The following is a 19,604-nucleotide window of genomic DNA, read 5'->3' as shown; positions in this document are numbered from 1 at the left end:
TGACTCTGTTGAAGAACACGTCAGAGACAGTTTGACTCTGTTGAAGAACACGTCAGAGACAGTTTGACTCTGTTGAAGAACACGTCAGAGACAGTTTGACTCTGTTGAAGAACACGTCAGAGACAGTTTGGATCCTGACTCTGTTGAAGAACACGTCAGAGACAGTTTGGATCCTGACTCTGTTGAAGAACACGTCAGAGACAGTTTGGATCCTGACTCTGTTGAAGAACACGTCAGAGACAGTTTGGATCCTGACTCTGTTGAAGAACACGTCAGAGACAGTTTGACTCTGTTGAAGAACACGTCAGAGACAGTTTGACTCTGTTGAAGAACACGTTAGAGACAGTTTGGAACCTGACTCTGTTGAAGAACACGTCAGAGACAGTTTGGATCCTGACTCTGTTGAAGAACACGTCAGAGACAGTTTGGGACCCTGACTCTGTTGAAGAACACGTCAGAGACAGTTTGGATCCTGACTCTGTTGAAGAACACGTCAGAGACAGTTTGGATCCTGACTCTGTTGAAGAACACGTCAGAGACAGTTTGGATCCTGACTCTGTTGAAGAACACGTCAGAGACAGTTTGGGATCCTGACTCTGTTGAAGAACACGTCAGAGACAGTTTGGGATCCTGACTCTGATGAAGAACACGTCAGAGACAGTTTGGATCCTGACTCTGTTGAAGAACACGTCAGAGACAGTCAGGGATCCTGACTCTGTTGAAGAACACGTCAGAGACAGTCAGGGATCCTGACTCTGTTGAAGAACACGTCAGAGACAGTTTGGACCCTGACTCTGTTGAAGAACACGTCAGAGACAGTTTGGATCCTGACTCTGTTGAAGAACACGTCAGAGACAGTTTGGGATCCTGACTCTGTTGAAGAATACGTCAGAGACAGTTTGGGATCCTGACTCTGTTGAAGAACACGTTAGAGACAGTTTGGACCCTGACTCTGTTGAAGAACACGTCAGAGACAGTTTGGATCCTGACTCTGTTGAAGAACACGTCAGAGACAGTTTGGATCTGTTGAAGAACACGTCAGAGACAGTTTGGACCCTGACTCTGTTGAAGAACACGTCAGAGACAGTCAGGGATCCTGACTCTGTTGAAGAACACGTCAGAGACAGTTTGCACATTTTCAAAAGCATATGAGACCAGAACCAGAAAGAAAAGAGGGTGCTTGCAGAATAATAAATAGAATTCAGAAAAGAGCATGCCGGATAAATGGACACTCATCCTTTTCTATCAGGCAAGTGATACATTTTAAGTGGTGCATATACTGTACTGTACATAAATTAGCATCTTTATCCCATTTTGGGCGGGAACCCCTTTTGGTGTTTTAAGCATTGTTATACCTTAGCCATGGAAAAATAGCAGACCTACAAACTCGTAGCGCGGCACCGAGTGCCGCGCAACGAGCTTGTAGGTCTGCTATTTTTGAAAAATCGTGAAAATGTGGCGCAAATCTTTGAATATATATTCTTTCAGAGCGAACGTTTTTAACTCAAATCTTTGCTTCTGGGGTGGGGGGGGGGGGTCCCTGAAACAACATATTTTCAGATGGGGGTCGGCGGCCAATTACATATAATCTTGGGGGTCCTTGACATGAAAATGTTTGAGAACGACAAAACAAAACAGGGTTTTTCAGAAAACTGTCAGGATTTAGAAGATATTTGTAGAATCGTTCCCAGGTTAAAAGTGCGTTTACAATATATTACATTCACCCATACAGTGTACATTCATACTTTTTACCCTAAGAAGGGACTTATGTTGTTGCTAATGTTTTTTGTTTTGTCTTTGCTTGTGCCCTTGTGCCCTTGTTTTTAAACCCTGTAGCACCTTTGTGATTTACAAAAATGTAAAGTGCGTTATAAATCAAATGTATTATCCCTATCACTATTATTTATTATTATTACATTCACACATCAACGCTGGAGGCCACCATGCAAGGCATCAACCTGCTCATCAGGAGCAGTTAGGGGTCCACCTTTTCTTTCTTCCAGGAAATAAAACGTCTGGGGTTTCCGAGGCTAGGGGTTCACAGTCTTGCTGACAGACACATTGAACTGGGAACGTTCCCATTCCCACACGGCCGCTCTAGCTCCCTGCTCAATATCTGTGTTGTGTTGCACATCATGTGTTGCACAACATCATCAAGACAGTTCCCCATATGTTGGCCATTATATGTTGGCCTAGGTCAGGGGTGGGCCCCTGGCCCGCATGCTAATATCAGAATGCTGATATAGTATTGATTTCAGCTGTTACAATTCCAAACCCGCTTTAATTACTTCATGACTAGTATTAAATGACTAGTACTTAATGACTATAGTATTAAAATGTTATTGTCTTTTTGTGTCCAATGTAGTTATGTTAACAGTTCATAAAGTTAACATACCTATAACTAAATGCATTTGAAATTCAATTAAAAAAGGTTACTTTTCAGGATTCTAATATATATAAAATAGCAAGAATAGCTGATCTACAAGCTCAAAACGCGTCGCATTGTGACGCGTTTTGAGCTTGTAGATCGGCTATTTTTGCTACGACAGTAATATGCACTGTGGCCCCTCTGGAGTGAGTGTGGAAATATATTGGCCCTCGCCATCGTCAAAGTTGCCCACCCCTGGCCTAGGTGAAAGCTGAACTCCGAGTGACAGTGAGGAGCTGGTCTTAGAGACAAGTGCATCTTTGATGTACAGTATTAAGCACTTTCAACCAGGTATCCCTATTTTAGGTATGTCTTATAGATAAAAAAAAAATATATACAGTATAACATTTTTTTTTTAAAGAAACACTGAGAATGACATATGTTGGCGTAGATATCAAGAACAACAAATCTAACAAACTGTACAGATCTAGGCTAAACTAGACCCTTTACAAGAGGCCGTTCACATCAATATGGGAATACACTGTAGCTTGCCTTCACACAACTGTCAAGCCCCACATACAGAAAATCAATATTCTGACTGAGAAAATCATTTCGTGTCAAAGCCAAGAGCAGAATATGATGTGCAAGAGTTTTAATAACATGCGGCTGAGGCTTTCTGATCGATATGTGTTCCACGTTGCAGAAAATAAATGTAACGCTTCGGAGGAAGCTGGTAGACAAAAATACACACACACACACACACACACACACACACACACACACACACACACACACACACACACACACACACACACACACACACACACACACACACACACACACACACACACACACACACACACACACACACACACACACACACACACACACACACACACACACACACACATATATATATATATATATATATATATCCCATTTTGGGCAGGAACCCCTTTTGGTGTTAGCATTATGTTATGCTTTAGCTATTGAAAAATAGCAGATCTACAAGCTCATAGCTTGTAGGTCTGCTATTTATTTTTTATCGAAGAACCACTGACATAGAAACAGCTTTTTCAGAAAACTGTCAGGATGTAGAAGACATTTTTAGAATCTGATCTCAGGTCAAAATGGGATAGGCAAGGCATAAAGCAAGCTAGAGAAAAACAGTGTGTTCCATCTTCTTTGTTTTGTCTAGGGTTAAATACTAGTTTAAATATATACCTCTATCTATTATTCATAACACACAGGGAAGAAATAATGTAAATATTACCGTCTCCTTGGCACATGGGATTTTAAGATATTAATATACAAAGACAGATGGGCCGTCTCAAAGCTTTGATCTGGATTAAACCCACACCAGTGCCTGGAAATGTCTCCATTCCTACGGGTGTTTTATTTAATTATTTCTTTATTGAAGAAAAAAAAGGAAAAAGAAATTAAAATATATATGAACTGTGCCTGCGCGCGTGTGCCCTGCAGAGAGGGTGAGAGCGGTGTGGGAGACAGACAGACAGACAGACAGACAGACAGACAGACAGACAGACAGACAGACAGACAGAAAGACAGAAAGACAGAAAGAAAGAAAGAAAGAAAGAAAGCAGAGAGTTCAAGGAAGGTAGAGGGGAAGAGAATATGAAATATGAAATATCTGTCAGGACATTACCAACAAAACCTAGTAGTAAGTTTCATGTCAGGACAGTGAGAATACCTCCAGGGCCATAGTCTGGGCACGAAGGTGGATTATTCCCCTGGAGTAGGGCTGGGCGACAGGACTTCACATCAATATAACGATTATTTTTAAGTGGTGCAACCACTTCATTAAGGAGCTGTGTGTGTCTCTGGCTGCCTGGCTGGGTCTGTCCCTGGCTGGGGGGGGGGGGGGGGGGGGGTGTCCCCGAAACAGTAGAGAAATGACAGAGCTACCATGTGGGGGTCCCTCTAATGTACTGTACTGTCACTGTACTGTACTGTACTGGCACACCCGAAATCATCATATATACAGTTATGTGCGTGTGTATTTGTGTGTGTGTTGGATTGCGCACAGGTGGTGAAAAACAACCATGCTGTTTTCGTGCTCAGACCCAGCCAGCCAGCCACACACATAGTGCTCAGACCCAGCCAGCAAACAAACATAGTGCTCAGACCCAGCCTCTGACGGAACAGGTGACGGAACACGGAATTGGATCGGGAGCAAAGAAACGTTATATCCATATCATGATATTAGACTGGATATTGTCTGTATATTGTGTATTTTGGATATTGTACTATTGTGATATGGCACAAGTGTTCTATAAAACAAATATCAGATCTGGGGGGGAAAAAATCTGTATCTGCAGATACTCAAAAGCAAATGATCGGATCGGGAGCAAAAAAACATGATCGGGAGATTCGGGACATCGCTAGTATGTAGTAGAGTAGAGGCTTGCTACTCCAGCCCTGCACAGAACTGTTCTAGTGTAGTAGAGTAGAGGCTTGCTACTCCAGCCCTGCACAGAACTGTTCTAGTGTAGTAGAGTAGAGGCTTGCTACTCCAGCCCTGCACAGAACTGTTCTAGTGTAGTATAGTAGAGGCTTGCTACTCCAGCCCTGCACAGAACTGTTCTAGTGTAGTAGAGTAGAGGCTTGCTACTCCAGCCCTGCACAGAACTGTTCTAGTGTAGTAGAGTAGAGGCTTGCTACTCCAGCCCTGCACAGAACTGTTCTAGTGTAGTAGAGTAGAGGCTTGCTACTCCAGCCCTGCACAGAACTGTTCTAGTGTAGTAGAGTAGAGGCTTGCTACTCCAGCCCTGCACAGAACTGTTCTGGTGTAGTAGAGTAGAGGCTTGCTACTCCAGCCCTGCTCAGAACTGTTCTAGTGTAGTAGAGGCTTGCTACTCCAGCCCTGCACAGAACTGTTCTAGTGTAGTAGAGTAGAGGCTTGCTACTCGAGTCCTGCACAGAACTGTTCTAGTGTAGTAGAGTAGAGGCTTGCTACTCCAGCCCTGCACAGAACTGTTCTAGTGTAGTATAGTAGAGGCTTGCTACTCCAGCCCTGCACAGAACTGTTCTAGTGTAGTATAGTAGAGGCTTGCTACTCCAGCCCTGCACAGAACTGTTCTAGTGTAGTATAGTAGAGGCTTGCTACTCCAGCCCTTCACAGAACTGTTCTAGTGTAGTAGAGTAGAGGCTTGCTACTCGAGTCCTGCACAGAACTGTTCTAGTGTAGTAGAGTAGAGGCTTGCTACTCCAGCCCTGCACAGAACTGTTCTGGTGTAGTAGAGTAGAGGCTTGCTACTCCAGCCCTGCACAGAACTGTTCTAGTGTAGTATAGTAGAGGCTTGCTACTCGAGTCCTGCACAGAACTGTTTTCGTAGCCCTGCTCCCACCCGCTACTTCTGGTTTTCTGACCACTTTGCTGCCTGCTCCCCTCCCGCCCACAGCAATGTTTAAGTACAGTACAGTAGAGTACAGTCTGCTGCTGCAATATTTCCATTGGGACCAAAATACATTACAAGCAGGAACACAGAATGATGGAGAGCTATTACAGCACCATGGACAGCGACAGTGAGCTGCTAGGCAATGGTGAAACACACTTACAGTAAGTATAGATATATAGCCTAAAGTCATAGACATAGGGCTCCATTTCCGTCACCGCTAAACCCCTTGAACTAGCCAATCTACATTGACACGTTGTGAGCTTGTAGACTGGCCATTTTAACTATTATTTTGAATAGTTAAAATGGCCAGTCTACAAGCTACAATGTTTTGCAAAATAGTAAAAAAAAAAGTACATAATCTTTTAGCAACTGAGAAGTCCATGGGCCAGATTCACTAAGGAAATTTACACCCAGGTGTAAAAAAGAAAGTGGCTTAAGGAGTGTGTATTTTCAGTATGCTGATATGCTCAATGTCACGTAATGGCTTCATTTGTGTGTATTGCGGCTGTAGCTCATTTTTGCCTCACAGTCACGGGAAGTCGGGACTCACCATTTCCCAAGCGTTTCGCCTGCTATCCGGACACGAAATGGACAGATCTTCAAGCCAACAGCGCGTCTGTACCATAGAGTTATATATACACACACGAAACGGTCAGTACCAGGTTGGGAAGCATCACATAGCAACATGTAGATCAGCTTATTTTGGCGCGATTCCTTCAGTCCTTGCTGAACATTAATAAAGTTACTCTCACGTACGGTATAATGAGGAAGATGTTAATTTATACCAAAATGCTATTAAAATTCGGATATTATAAAAGCCCTTTCTACTGATGAATTGCGCACTCACCTTTGCAGAGCTAAAAAAACCTGATAATTTTCTTCAGAGCTTTATTGATTACTGGGGTGATTGATTCCACTGTCCCACTACATCGGCATGAAGACTAAAGCATTCTAAATATATATACGCAAGCCTTGAAAAAAAAAAAAAGATGAAATGGTCGAAAATCACGGTATGCTCAAAATATGAGCGTAAATTGCTTGATGAATCGGGCCCTTTTTCAGTAAAATCAGCATATGTACAGTATTTGTACTAAAGCATAGAAACTGACCTATATCTGTCAAAAGATTTTTTTTTGCAGAGCTCCCAGCATTTTTTACACTTTCAAAGTTTAATTAAAACTCTAAAAAAAAGGCGCAACATCACTGTAAATGTAATGGACAAGGCTGTGTAAATGAAGAGTACAGTTGAATGAGAATGAGACAATCTTTACCAAGAGCAGTCACATGGGTCACAGCAGCTCTTTGACGATAATCCAACTAATCAGAGACAGAGTTCTGTTCTGAGGGGAGTAAAAAAGGTCTGGAACTCATGCAGACGTGCTTCTGGAATTATGCCTTTCCTCAGTGTGGACTTTAACGCAATTTGGGCGGGAACCCCTTTGGTATTTTAAGCATTCTGTTCTACTTTAGCTATTGAAAAATAGCAGATCTACAAGCTCGTAGCGCGCCACTCGGTGGCGCGCTATGAGCTTGTAGATCTGCTATTTTTGAAAAGTTGTGAAAATGTGGTGCAAATCTTTGAATATATATTCTTTCAGAGCGGACGTTTTTAACTCAAATCTTTGCTTCTGGGGGGGGGGGGGGGGGGGGGGTCCCTGGAACAACATATTTTCAGATGGGGGTCGGCGGTCAATTACATATATTTTTGGGGGTCCTTGACATGAAAGTGTTTGACTGACATAGAAACATGGGTTTATCAGAAAAGATTTAGAAGACATTTTGTAGAATCGGTCTCGGTCGAAATGGGTTAACCGACTGTAAACCCCTTGACCGGAGTCCCCGGGCTGTGCTAGGCCCACTCCTTTTTTCCATCTACACCAAATCTATCTGAAAATAGCAGATCTTCAAGCTCACAGCATGCCTGCGTTGTGATCGTACATTTACCCCAAAATAGAGCTGCTCCGATAATCGGCCAGCGATCGGTGATCGGCCAAAATTCACTCTGATCGGTAATCTGCATTTACCCTATCTGTGATCGGCAATTTACCCTATCTGGAGAAACTGATCTTTTACACCATTGAAGTGGTATAAATGTCAATCAGATATATAGTATAAGTTATAACATCATTTTGCATTTTTGTGACATGCCTAAACATTCTCCCCTTCCTCCCCACGCACAGGAAGAATTTTGACGTGGGTTTTTACATATAATCATTTTGGAAATATTAAAATTTGCATTTCACAAGATCAGTATCGGTATCGGACCAATCGGTATGAGAAAAACAATCGGTGATCGGTATCGGTCCCAAAAAACCTGATCCCTACAAAATACGGATGCCAGGTCCTTTGAAATATGATTCTTCGAAAGCTCCACTTGGCAGATAGCCTACTACTATCCCTCAAAGCACCTTCTATGAAAGCTCATTCGTCAGAACACCGTCCCCACTAACATCTCCTATCATCAACTCAATTTCATGACTGTTAAGGCTGAACATGAATTACGCAGGTTACGATCTAGGTAGCATGTCTCGTAAATGTCAGTGTATAGTACAGAAACTACAGTAAAATACGCACATCACTTCGTGGGAGGTGCTGGGTTCAAAAAGTGACATAGGCACACTCATATGCTCCAAAAGGTTATTTATTTGATGACGTTTCGAGGCAAGGCTCTTCATCTGGTCAAACTCTTTGACCAGATCGGGGGCACGGTGGCACAGTTGGTAGTGCTGTGACTGCTGTCGCCTCACAGCTAGAAGGTCCTGGGTTCGTCCTTCCACGCCAACCAGGGAAACTCCCCCCTGTCAGGTGTAAAGGAGCAACTTGGACACTCAGGCATGAAGGAAGCATGAGTTCAAGTCCGTTGCTCTCTCCATGTCCCCCATATATGGGGACTAGGTTGGTGGAGGGTGTGTAGAGCCCAGGATCACATTAGATAATTGACACAGGGGTGAAAAATGGGCTACAAAATCGTGGGATAAAAATAAAAATATTAAAAAAAACTTTGACCAGTCGTCAATAAATAACCTTTTGGACTTTTCTCTCTCGTAGTAGCCTAAGTCGAGTACGTCGTTAAACAACTTGAAAAACTTTGGGCAGGTGTAGGCTACGTTTTGTTGGGCTGCATATATATCCATATATAAAGACCTTTTTTGGTCTCAGTGACTCGGTCGGATTTGGACTTTTTTTTGTTTTTTTCACCAAATGCCAATAAAATCATCTGGGTCGCGCATATTTAATAGAGTCGGTCGGCAACCGGAGACCAAAGTAATATTTTGCGCGGCCTTAAAGAACTACTCCGTTTTTAACCTCATTCAAGATGACATCCAGACAGCGTATTGCTCGTTTTAAACGTAATAATCACGCTAAAATATGTATATAGGTTCAGGTTGTGTACAGGTTAGAAATAATCCCATGGCTTTGCTACACGTCTCTCTGTCACTTTGTTTACAAAACGACACTGCATGTGCGTGCATGAGACGGACTTACGTCCCATAGCCTGGATGGATACAACGCTCTGATTGGTTCAGAAACTAAGATTCTGCCATTTGAGGCTGAAACTTCCAAATAAAATGCCCAAATTAACTATTTCACCACGTCTTTAAAACAATGTTTTGTCTGAACTATAGGCTATACATTCAAATCGGTACATATTACAATCTCTCATAATGTAATTCCAAGTAACGCATCTTCGCTAGAGTTGTCCCGATACCAAGTACGAGTACTTCATTTTTAGTACTTGCCGATACAGAGTACCGATACGAATACTTTCTTTTTTGTTGAGTAACCACTTATTTGAGCCCCTTTTCCTCATAGATGCAGATGGATGGCCGATCTACACTTGTCAGTTGTCATTTATGCTTGTAGATCGGTTGTTTTGGGCTATTTGCTGCAGTGTTGGGTCAGTCTTGCTCCCATTGCATTCGTTCAGCCTAGTGTCAATTGGATGTTTTGGTACTCGGGTCAAAGTATCGGGGCCGGTTCCGAGTATGAGCTTGGTACCACTACCGAGTAACCAATACCAGTATCGGTATCTGAACAACTCTAATCTTCGCCCAGGAAACCAACTCACACACTTATTCATCACGCGTTGATGAACACTGAACATCCACATCCCTCGATGACAAAATTCCCTTCATCACTGGCCCACGTTCTCCCTCTAATCACGTCATTTAACATTCCTCCTCCTTCTCAACGGCATTTCCCTGACTCATGAGTTCCTCTCTTAATGAGACACCAGGAGATAATTGCTCGTTGAGGGGCCAGAAGCAACTGACATCACTGTGTGTGTGTGTGTGTCCTGCATGATGTCACTCAGTCATGGCCCTGTCAGCTACAATAGAACAAAAGGATATCAACGTTACCTTGAATCTCCATATTTTAAAATGTTATGTTTTTACATAATTTGTCAAGCAAATATAGAGAAAAATCACTAGATCTAGAAGCGCACAGTGCATTGCGATGCCGTGCTTCATGAGCTTGTAGATCAGAAATGTGCGCAGTTTATTTTTAATGTTTGGAAAATGTGACCTATTCCCAAAATAGGTATGCCAGGTTGAAAGTGGTTAACCCATTTTGGGCGGGAACCCCTTTGTGTTTTAAGCATTACGTTATACTTTAGCTATTGAAAAATAGCAGATCTACAAGCTCATAGTGCCGTGCTACGAGCTTGTAGATCTGCTATTTTTGAAAAATCGTGAAAATGTGGCGAAAATGTTTGAATATATTCTTTCAGAGTGAACGTTTTTAACTCAAATCTTTGCTTCTGGGGGGTTCATGGAATAACATATTTTCAGATGGGGGTCAGTGGCCAAATACATCATTTTTGGGGTCCTTGACATAAAATATGGAGCACCACTGATACAGAAACATGAGGTATTTCAGAACACTGTCAGAATTTAGAATACATTTTTAAATTTCGACATCAGGCCTAAAGTGGTTAAGTCTGTATTTGGCTTTTATAAATATTTAACAAATGAAAAGAAGCAAAAGATTGTGAGTGAAATAAGAGCACAGGATCAGATCCAAGGTTTCTGCCCGGTTTTACTTTACTACCAGTGTTTTTCCCAGGCTAGTGCAGATCTTACAACAATTTAGAATCAGCAGTACTGTGCCAAAGATTAATTGAACTATCTACTGTAGTTGCAGTGCATAGCATGATGTCTCACCCCAGGCAATAAATTGTGAGAATATAATAGGAATGCACTTCAGTTGTTCATTGCGACATTGTCTGAAAATACTTGAGCTGGTTTGCGTTTTTTGCATGGCTTTGATATCATAACAGTAACAAACACATACAGCCATTTAAATAAAATAATTTTCCATTCCAAAAACATTAGCTCTGCCTCTGAGTCAGTGACATCCATTCCGCAGATTCCACACATCACAGAGCAATACTAGACATTTTTTTTGTCTTTTGACCTGTTTTTGCTATAACTTAATGTAGTTTTTAGACCATAAAAATATGATAGATAACCAGCAGTCAAAAACACAACTTTCCATTTATAGCGAAAAAGACAAGCATTCACATTTTGGGGAAGTTGTAAATAGCATTGTTGTAAATACATACGGGTAAGAATTGAGTATTCAATCAATCGTTTCCCCCTGGATACAGTAAATGCCACCATGGTTAGATTTTCTAGGAAAACAATGCAATGAATTGTCAGCCTACTTCAGAGACAAGGTCATTACAATCAGATCAAACAGAACTCATAGGGCTTAACTTTGCACACAGTGATCACACTTTACTCCAATGTTCTTGAAATCACCAAAGTGGTGACAGGATTAAAATAATATCCTATCCCGCACCACATCATTTTTTTTAACGTTTTTTTAACTCTATCTGGAGAGCTACTTGGAGAGTTCTGCCTGCCTCTGCTGGTTTGCAAATCTATTCATGGAAAAATGCACCTGCCAATGTATCTGAAATGCTCCCTGGGTATGTGCCTGGAAGAGCTCTCAGATCCTCTGGAACTGGTCTTTTAGAAGTTCCTATGGCCATACCTAAAAGGAAGAGCTCTCAGATCCTCTGGAACTGGTCTTTTAGAAGTTCCTATGGCCATACCTAAAAGGAACTGGTCTTTTAGAAGTTCCTATATGGCCATACCTAAAAGGAAGAGCTCTCAGATCCTCTGGAACTGGTCTTTTAGAAGTTCCTATGGCCATACCTAAAAGGAAGAGCTCTCAGATCCTCTGGAACTGGTCTTTTAGAAGTTCCTATGGCCATACCTAAAAGGAACTGGTCTTTTAGAAGTTCCTATGGCCATACCTAAAAGGAACTGGTCTTTTAGAAGTTCCTATGGCCATACCTAAAAGGAACTGGTCTTTTAGAGGTTCCTATGGCCATACCTAAAAGGAACTGGTCTTTTAGAAGTTCCTATGGCCATACCTAAAAGGAACTGGTCTTTTAGAAGTTCCTATGGCCATACCTAAAAGGAACTGGTCTTTTAGAGGTTCCTATGGCCATACCTAAAAGGAACTGGTCTTTTAGAGGTTCCTATGGCCATACCTAAAAGGAACTGGTCTTTTAGAGGTTCCTATGGCCATACCTAAAAGGAACTGGTCTTTTAGAGGTTCCTATGGCCATACCTAAAAGGCACTGGTCTTTTAGAGGTTCCTATATGGCCATACCTAAAAGGAACTGGTCTTTTAGAGGTTCCTATGGCCATACCTAAAAGGAACTGGTCTTTTAGAGGTTCCTATATGGCCATACCTAAAAGGAACTGGTCTTTTAGAGGTTCCTATATGGCCATACCTAAAAGGAACTGGTCTTTTAGAGGTTCCTATGGCCATATACCTAAAAGGAACTGGTCTTTTAGACGTTCCTATGGCCATATACCTAAAAGGAACTGGTCTTTTAGAGGTTCCTATGGCCATACCTAAAAGGAACTGGTCTTTTAGAAGTTCCTATGGCCATACCTAAAAGGAACTGGTCTTTTAGAAGTTCCTATGGCCATACCTAAAAGGAACTGGTCTTTTAGAAGTTCCTATGGCCATACCTAAAAGGAACTGGTCTTTTAGAGGTTCCTATGGCCATACCTAAAAGGAACTGGTCTTTTAGAAGTTCCTATGGCCATACCTAAAAGGAACTGGTCTTTTAGAGGTTCCTATATGGCCATACCTAAAAGGAACTGGTCTTTTAGAGGTTCCTATGGCCATACCTAAAAGGAACTGGTCTTTTAGAAGTTCCTATGGCCATACCTAAAAGGAACTGGTCTTTTAGAAGTTCCTATGGCCATACCTAAAAGGAACTGGTCTTTTAGAAGTTCCTATATGGCCATACCTAAAAGGAACTGGTCTTTTAGAGGTTCCTATGGCCATACCTAAAAGGAACTGGTCTTTTAGAAGTTCCTATATGGCCATACCTAAAAGGAACTGGTCTTTTAGAGGTTCCTATGGCCATACCTAAAAGGAACTGGTCTTTTAGAGGTTCCTATATGGCCATACCTAAAAGGAACTGGTCTTTTAGAAGTTCCTATATGGCCATACCTAAAAGGAACTGGTCTTTTAGAAGTTCCTATGGCCATACCTAAAAGGAACTGGTCTTTTAGAAGTTCCTATGGCCATACCTAAAAGGAACTGGTCTTTTAGAAGTTCCTATGGCCATACCTAAAAGGAACTGGTCTTTTAGAAGTTCCTATGGCCATACCTAAAAGGAACTGGTCTTTTAGAAGTTCCTATATGGCCATACCTAAAAGGAACTGGTCTTTTAGAAGTTCCTATGGCCATACCTAAAAGGAAGAGCTCTCCGATCCTCTGGAACTGGTCTTTTAGAAGTTCCTATATGGCCATACCTAAAAGGAACTGGTCTTTTAGAAGTTCCTATGGCCATACCTAAAAGGAAGAGCTCTCCGATCCTCTGGAACTGGTCTTTTAGAAGTTCCTATGGCCATACCTAAAAGGAACTGGTCTTTTAGAAGTTCCTATGGCCATACCTAAAAGGAACTGGTCTTTTAGAAGTTCCTATGGCCATACCTAAAAGGAACTGGTCTTTTAGAAGTTCCTATGGCCATACCTAAAAGGAACTGGTCTTTTAGAAGTTCCTATGGCCATACCTAAAAGGAACTGGTCTTTTAGAAGTTCCTATATGGCCATACCTAAAAGGAAGAGCTCTCAGATCCTCTGGAACTGGTCTTTTAGAAGTTCCTATGGCCATACCTAAAAGGAACTGGTCTTTTAGAGGTTCCTATGGCCATACCTAAAAGGAACTGGTCTTTTAGAAGTTCCTATGGCCATACCTAAAAGGAACTGGTCTTTTAGAAGTTCCTATGGCCATACCTAAAAGGAACTGGTCTTTTAGAAGTTCCTATGGCCATACCTAAAAGGAACTGGTCTTTTAGAAGTTCCTATGGCCATACCTAAAAGGAACTGGTCTTTTAGAAGTTCCTATATGGCCATACCTAAAAGGAACTGGTCTTTTAGAAGTTCCTATGGCCATACCTAAAAGGAACTGGTCTTTTAGAAGTTCCTATGGCCATACATAAAAGGAACTGGTCTTTTAGAAGTTCCTATGGCCATACCTAAAAGGAACTGGTCTTTTAGAAGTTCCTATATGGCCATACCTAAAAGGAAGAGCTCTCAGATCCTCTGGAACTGGTCTTTTAGAAGTTCCTATGGCCATACCTAAAAGGAACTGGTCTTTTAGAGGTTCCTATGGCCATACCTAAAAGGAACTGGTCTTTTAGAAGTTCCTATGGCCATACCTAAAAGGAACTGGTCTTTTAGAAGTTCCTATGGCCATACCTAAAAGGAACTGGTCTTTTAGAAGTTCCTATGGCCATACCTAAAAGGAACTGGTCTTTTAGAAGTTCCTATGGCCATACCTAAAAGGAACTGGTCTTTTAGAAGTTCCTATGGCCATACCTAAAAGGAACTGGTCTTTTAGAAGTTCCTATGGCCATACCTAAAAGGAACTGGTCTTTTAGAAGTTCCTATGGCCATACCTAAAAGGAACTGGTCTTTTAGAAGTTCCTATGGCCATACCTAAAAGGAACTGGTCTTTTAGAAGTTCCTATGGCCATACCTAAAAGGAACTGGTCTTTTAGAAGTTCCTATGGCCATACCTAAAAGGAACTGGTCTTTTAGAAGTTCCTATATGGCCATACCTAAAAGGAACTGGTCTTTTAGAAGTTCCTATGGCCATACCTAAAAGGAACTGGTCTTTTAGAAGTTCCTATATGGCCATACCTAAAAGGAACTGGTCTTTTAGAAGTTCCTATGGCCATACCTAAAAGGAACTGGTCTTTTAGAAGTTCCTATGGCCATACCTAAAAGGAACTGGTCTTTTAGAAGTTCCTATGGCCATACCTAAAAGGAACTGGTCTTTTAGAAGTTCCTATGGCCATACCTAAAAGGAACTGGTCTTTTAGAAGTTCCTATATGGCCATACCTAAAAGGAACTGGTCTTTTAGAAGTTCCTATGGCCATACCTAAAAGGAAGAGCTCTCCGATCCTCTGGAACTGGTCTTTTAGAAGTTCCTATGGCCATACCTAAAAGGAACTGGTCTTTTAGAAGTTCCTATGGCCATACCTAAAAGGAACTGGTCTTTTAGAAGTTCCTATGGCCATACCTAAAAGGAACTGGTCTTTTAGAAGTTCCTATATGGCCATACCTAAAAGGAACTGGTCTTTTAGAAGTTCCTATGGCCATACCTAAAAGGAACTGGTCTTTTAGAGGTTCCTATGGCCATACCTAAAAGGAACTGGTCTTTTAGAGGTTCCTATGGCCATACCTAAAAGGAACTGGTCTTTTAGAGGTTCCTATGGCCATACCTAAAAGGAACTGGTCTTTTAGAGGTTCCTATGGCCATACCTAAAAGGAACTGGTCTTTTAGAAGTTCCTATGGCCATACCTAAAAGGAACTGGTCTTTTAGAGGTTCCTATGGCCATACCTAAAAGGAACTGGTCTTTTAGAAGTTCCTATATGGCCATACCTAAAAGGAACTGGTCTTTTAGAAGTTCCTATGGCCATACCTAAAAGGAACTGGTCTTTTAGAGGTTCCTATGGCCATACCTAAAAGGAACTGGTCTTTTAGAGGTTCCTATGGCCATATACCTAAAAGGAACTGGTCTTTTAGAAGTTCCTATGGCCATACCTAAAAGGCACAAGAAGCAGCCTTCAGCCGTTATGGTCCTATAACGTGGAACAGCCTGCCTGTAAATCTGCGGCTTTCTGAATCCACCGACAGTTTTAAAAGAAATCTTAAGACATACCTTTTTAGAGCTGCTTTTAACTAGGTCATATAATTAATCCTTGTTTAGGTTGGTAATTTTAAATGTTTCTTATTTTCTCTACAAATAGAAGAAACATTAAAAACATTTACAATCTGTGAAGCACATTGGGTTGCACTTGCTATATGAAATGTGCTATACAAATACAGGATTGATTGATTGATTGATTGATTGTGAGGGGAAAACCTTAGTTTTTTGATATCCTTAACTCATTTGAAAGTTACCCCTGCTTCTGGTCACAATACATGCATTTCCTTTTGGGAAATGTAGACCGTCTGATATGTTTAATGTTATCACAACAATTAATTTTAAAACTAATATTTGTTCATCACATTAACCCCGGCATCCGTGTCCCTATATGTTTTTAAAATAGTGAAAGTAGTCGTGTACAAGCTCACAGGTGCTGCCTGCGATTCAACGTGGTTAAGAAAATGTTGCCTCCTATGTTTTTTGTTTTTTACAAACCAAACCTTGAGTGCCACATGTCCAACCTTGAACCATGAACCTACGGCAATTTGCGATTGATTTTTTGAAACACAGACAGGCTGGTACTTCCACCTGCAGGGCGATACAAATGGATAGCTTGCACTAGTGTCGAGGCACATGCTGTGTCCTTTTCTGTCCGTCCCATACTGTTGCTGTGACCCTAACAGATGACAACGGGCCAACAGGAGCTGCATGGGGGAGTGCTGTGTGTGCATGTACAGGAAATTAAACCTGCCTTTATTTGGACTTGCATACAAGATTAACTGGCAACGGTTATTGTTATGAATGTGCCGGAGGTACATTCAAAGCTTGGTTTTTCCCTTGTTACATTAGAGAGGAAATCTCCCCCAAGCCTTATCTCTGCAAGTGGGAGGTGTGGTAGTTATACTATAGCTGCTGTGATGACGGCCCTCTGGCTTGTTTGTCTTACCCTTGTTCTGCGTTTAAGCATGCAGGTAGACTGCCTGGTGGGCGGTGCCGGAGATCCAACCATCAGTATGATTCAGACCAGCTGGCCTGGCCCTAGGGGAATTTGAGACAGCTGCTGAAAGTTGGGGTACCATCAACAACCAATATAATGTAAGGCAAAATGTTCTAAATTTCATTATGCTTTAGTTTAAGTAGCATGTTAAACTAGGGGGTTTTCATGATTCTGAATCCATTCCAAGCATTCGTTTTGCACGAAAAACACTCCTTGGGCTAAAAAAGGCTTAGCAGATGCGGGAGTGATGTAACCATGATATATCTTGCTTTCATGGTAGGTGATATGTGGACACTAAGTTATGCTGTGATTATCTGAGTGGAGAGAACTAGCACTGTGAAGGCTGAATGTCCAAGAACAGTTTTGAATAATTCAACAAGGTACTTGTTGAATTAATTACTAAAATGTCCTTGTCATTGGTCTGAATAATAATACCTACAGTAGACTCACATGCCAACTACTGCTTGTGACTGGACACATGAGATTTTAACAAGGTCAGTTTAATTAACTTGGAAGCGCTCCAAGTTCCAGACATTTGTCAGTAGTGTCACGACACAATCTAAACGTGAATTGCAGCTGTCGATTATCTCCTTGAGCAGTGCTGTCAGTTCTACAACAAAGCCAATTCCTGTACATCTCTCAATAAAGCTGTTTGGAAAGCTACTCACCATCACCTGTCCTCCTTACTACTACCCCTAGGCAACTACTGCAATGTATAAGCCTTGTACATGGTTAAGGTATTTAATCCATTTCTCCGTTTGAGGCCCTGAATAAAATGGGGTTGAACAAAGAAAGAAATGCATTACAGAAGCACAAATCTTTTCCCTGCACATTCGAGGAATGAGGTAAAAACAACAACAACAATACAATTGGCTCAAATCACATGTGGATGTCTGGCAAGTGACTGAGATGTTAACCTGAGATCAGATTCTAAAAATGTCTTCTACATCCTGACAGTTTTCTGAAAAGGCTATGTTTCTATGTCAGTCGTTCTTTGATTTAAAAAAAAAATAGCAGACCTACAAGCTTGTAGCGCTATGAGCTTGTAGATCTGCTATTTTTCAATAGCTAAAGCATAACATAATGCTAACACCAAAAGGGGTTCCCGGCCCAAAATGGGTAAAGACTTGTTTGCAGTATTCACATCACCACGCTGGCAACTGGCAAGGAGGAGACTGTTCTTTCCTCCGTTCAAATTTCTGCTAACTAGCTCATGGACATTATCTGTGACTCTTATCTGTCACTGTACTGTTTGTGACTCTGCTGCGTTCACATGGCTTCCAGACGGATACCTCTGGCGACTGTCAGACAGAAATTGATTTTGTCACATGGCACCCTAATGCAGTTGAATTCTGCTCCAATAGGCAAATTCTATTCCATCTTTCTCCCCGTCTGTAATAATGCCTGCAACAATGAAAATAAAAGCACATGCAGGCTCTGATAAACAATATGACAGTCAATGAGCCCTTCAAAATCCCAGCATACTGTAGCTTGCAGTACTCTTCTATCTTACAAAGACATCAGGGAATGGTGAGAGTGAAGTCAATAATGAAATATTTCAACGATACGTCTCAGATGCCATGGAGATAAATTAGCATCTTGAGATCAGTACACTCGGTCCATCTGCCAATATATCCCAAACGGCTTGCCACTTTAACACTGAATCTTGTTTCTGAATTCACAGAAAAGTAAGGCATGCAAAAAGACAGATGGCCTCATTAAAAAAGAAACTATCCAAAGAGGCCACGTCTAAACCCTGCAGGCTCACTTTCAGATTCAATAATCAATGTAGAGCATTTCCTACGAGGAGAGTTTAATGCCTGTAAAATCTGTTCAGTGAATGCTGTTCAGGGTGACTGAATCCCTGGGCAGAATGCAACATGATGACACCAAATTATTGAGTACCCTGCGAAACATATTGGAGTTGTAAGGTTTATGGTGAATTATTCTGGGGGTTTCCTTTGTTTCCCCAATAGCCATCTTTTGATTGATACACATGCAATTTTACCATTAAATGGTAAATGGTGCATTTATATAGCGCTTTACATAGATTACCAGCTCAGTGGCCTTGTGGTTAGAGTGTCCGCCCTGAGATTGGGAGGTCGGGGTTCAATCCCCGGCCGGGTCATACCAAAGACTCTAAAAATGGGACCCATTGCCTCCCTGCTTGACACTCAGCATCAAGGGTTGGATTGGGGGTAAATCCCTGCGACATACTAGCGTCATGTCCAGGGGGTGTACTTGTACATCAAGCTGCCTCACGCTACAGAAACAGGAGATAGGCTCCTGCCCTATGGGCCTCATGGCTCTGCAAGGCTACTTACTTACTTACATAGATTGTGCATTACATTCACCCATCCACACGCACATTCATACACCGATTGCGGCAGAAGCCATGCAAGGTACTACCAACCAGCACATCGGGAGCAATTTGGGGTTCAGTGTCTTGCCCAAGGACACTTCGACATGTAGACAGGAGGAGACGGGATTCGAACCGCCGACCCATGGATCATTGGGCGACCTGCTCTACCTCCTGAGCCACAGTCGCCCCTGTTACCGTTGTGGCACACATGTCATATTCCATACATATAATGTCATGTATGTTCTTGTGTGGTTCCAATT

The 19,604-nt window shown here is 41.8% G+C and overlaps 1 protein-coding gene across 1 annotated transcript in view; it reads right to left on the bottom strand.

The window, feature by feature from the left end:
• LOC306940720 (low density lipoprotein receptor adapter protein 1) overlaps positions 1-19,604 on the bottom strand; it is a 95,654-nt gene that overhangs the window by 74,682 nt on the left and 1,368 nt on the right. The gene's annotated exons all lie outside the window — the stretch shown is intronic.

This window comes from Electrona antarctica, assembly GCF_951216825.1.
Source record: "Electrona antarctica genome assembly, chromosome: 17".
Lineage (NCBI taxonomy): Eukaryota > Metazoa > Chordata > Actinopteri > Myctophiformes > Myctophidae > Electrona > Electrona antarctica.
This window is presented reverse-complemented; position numbering and strand designations above follow the sequence as displayed.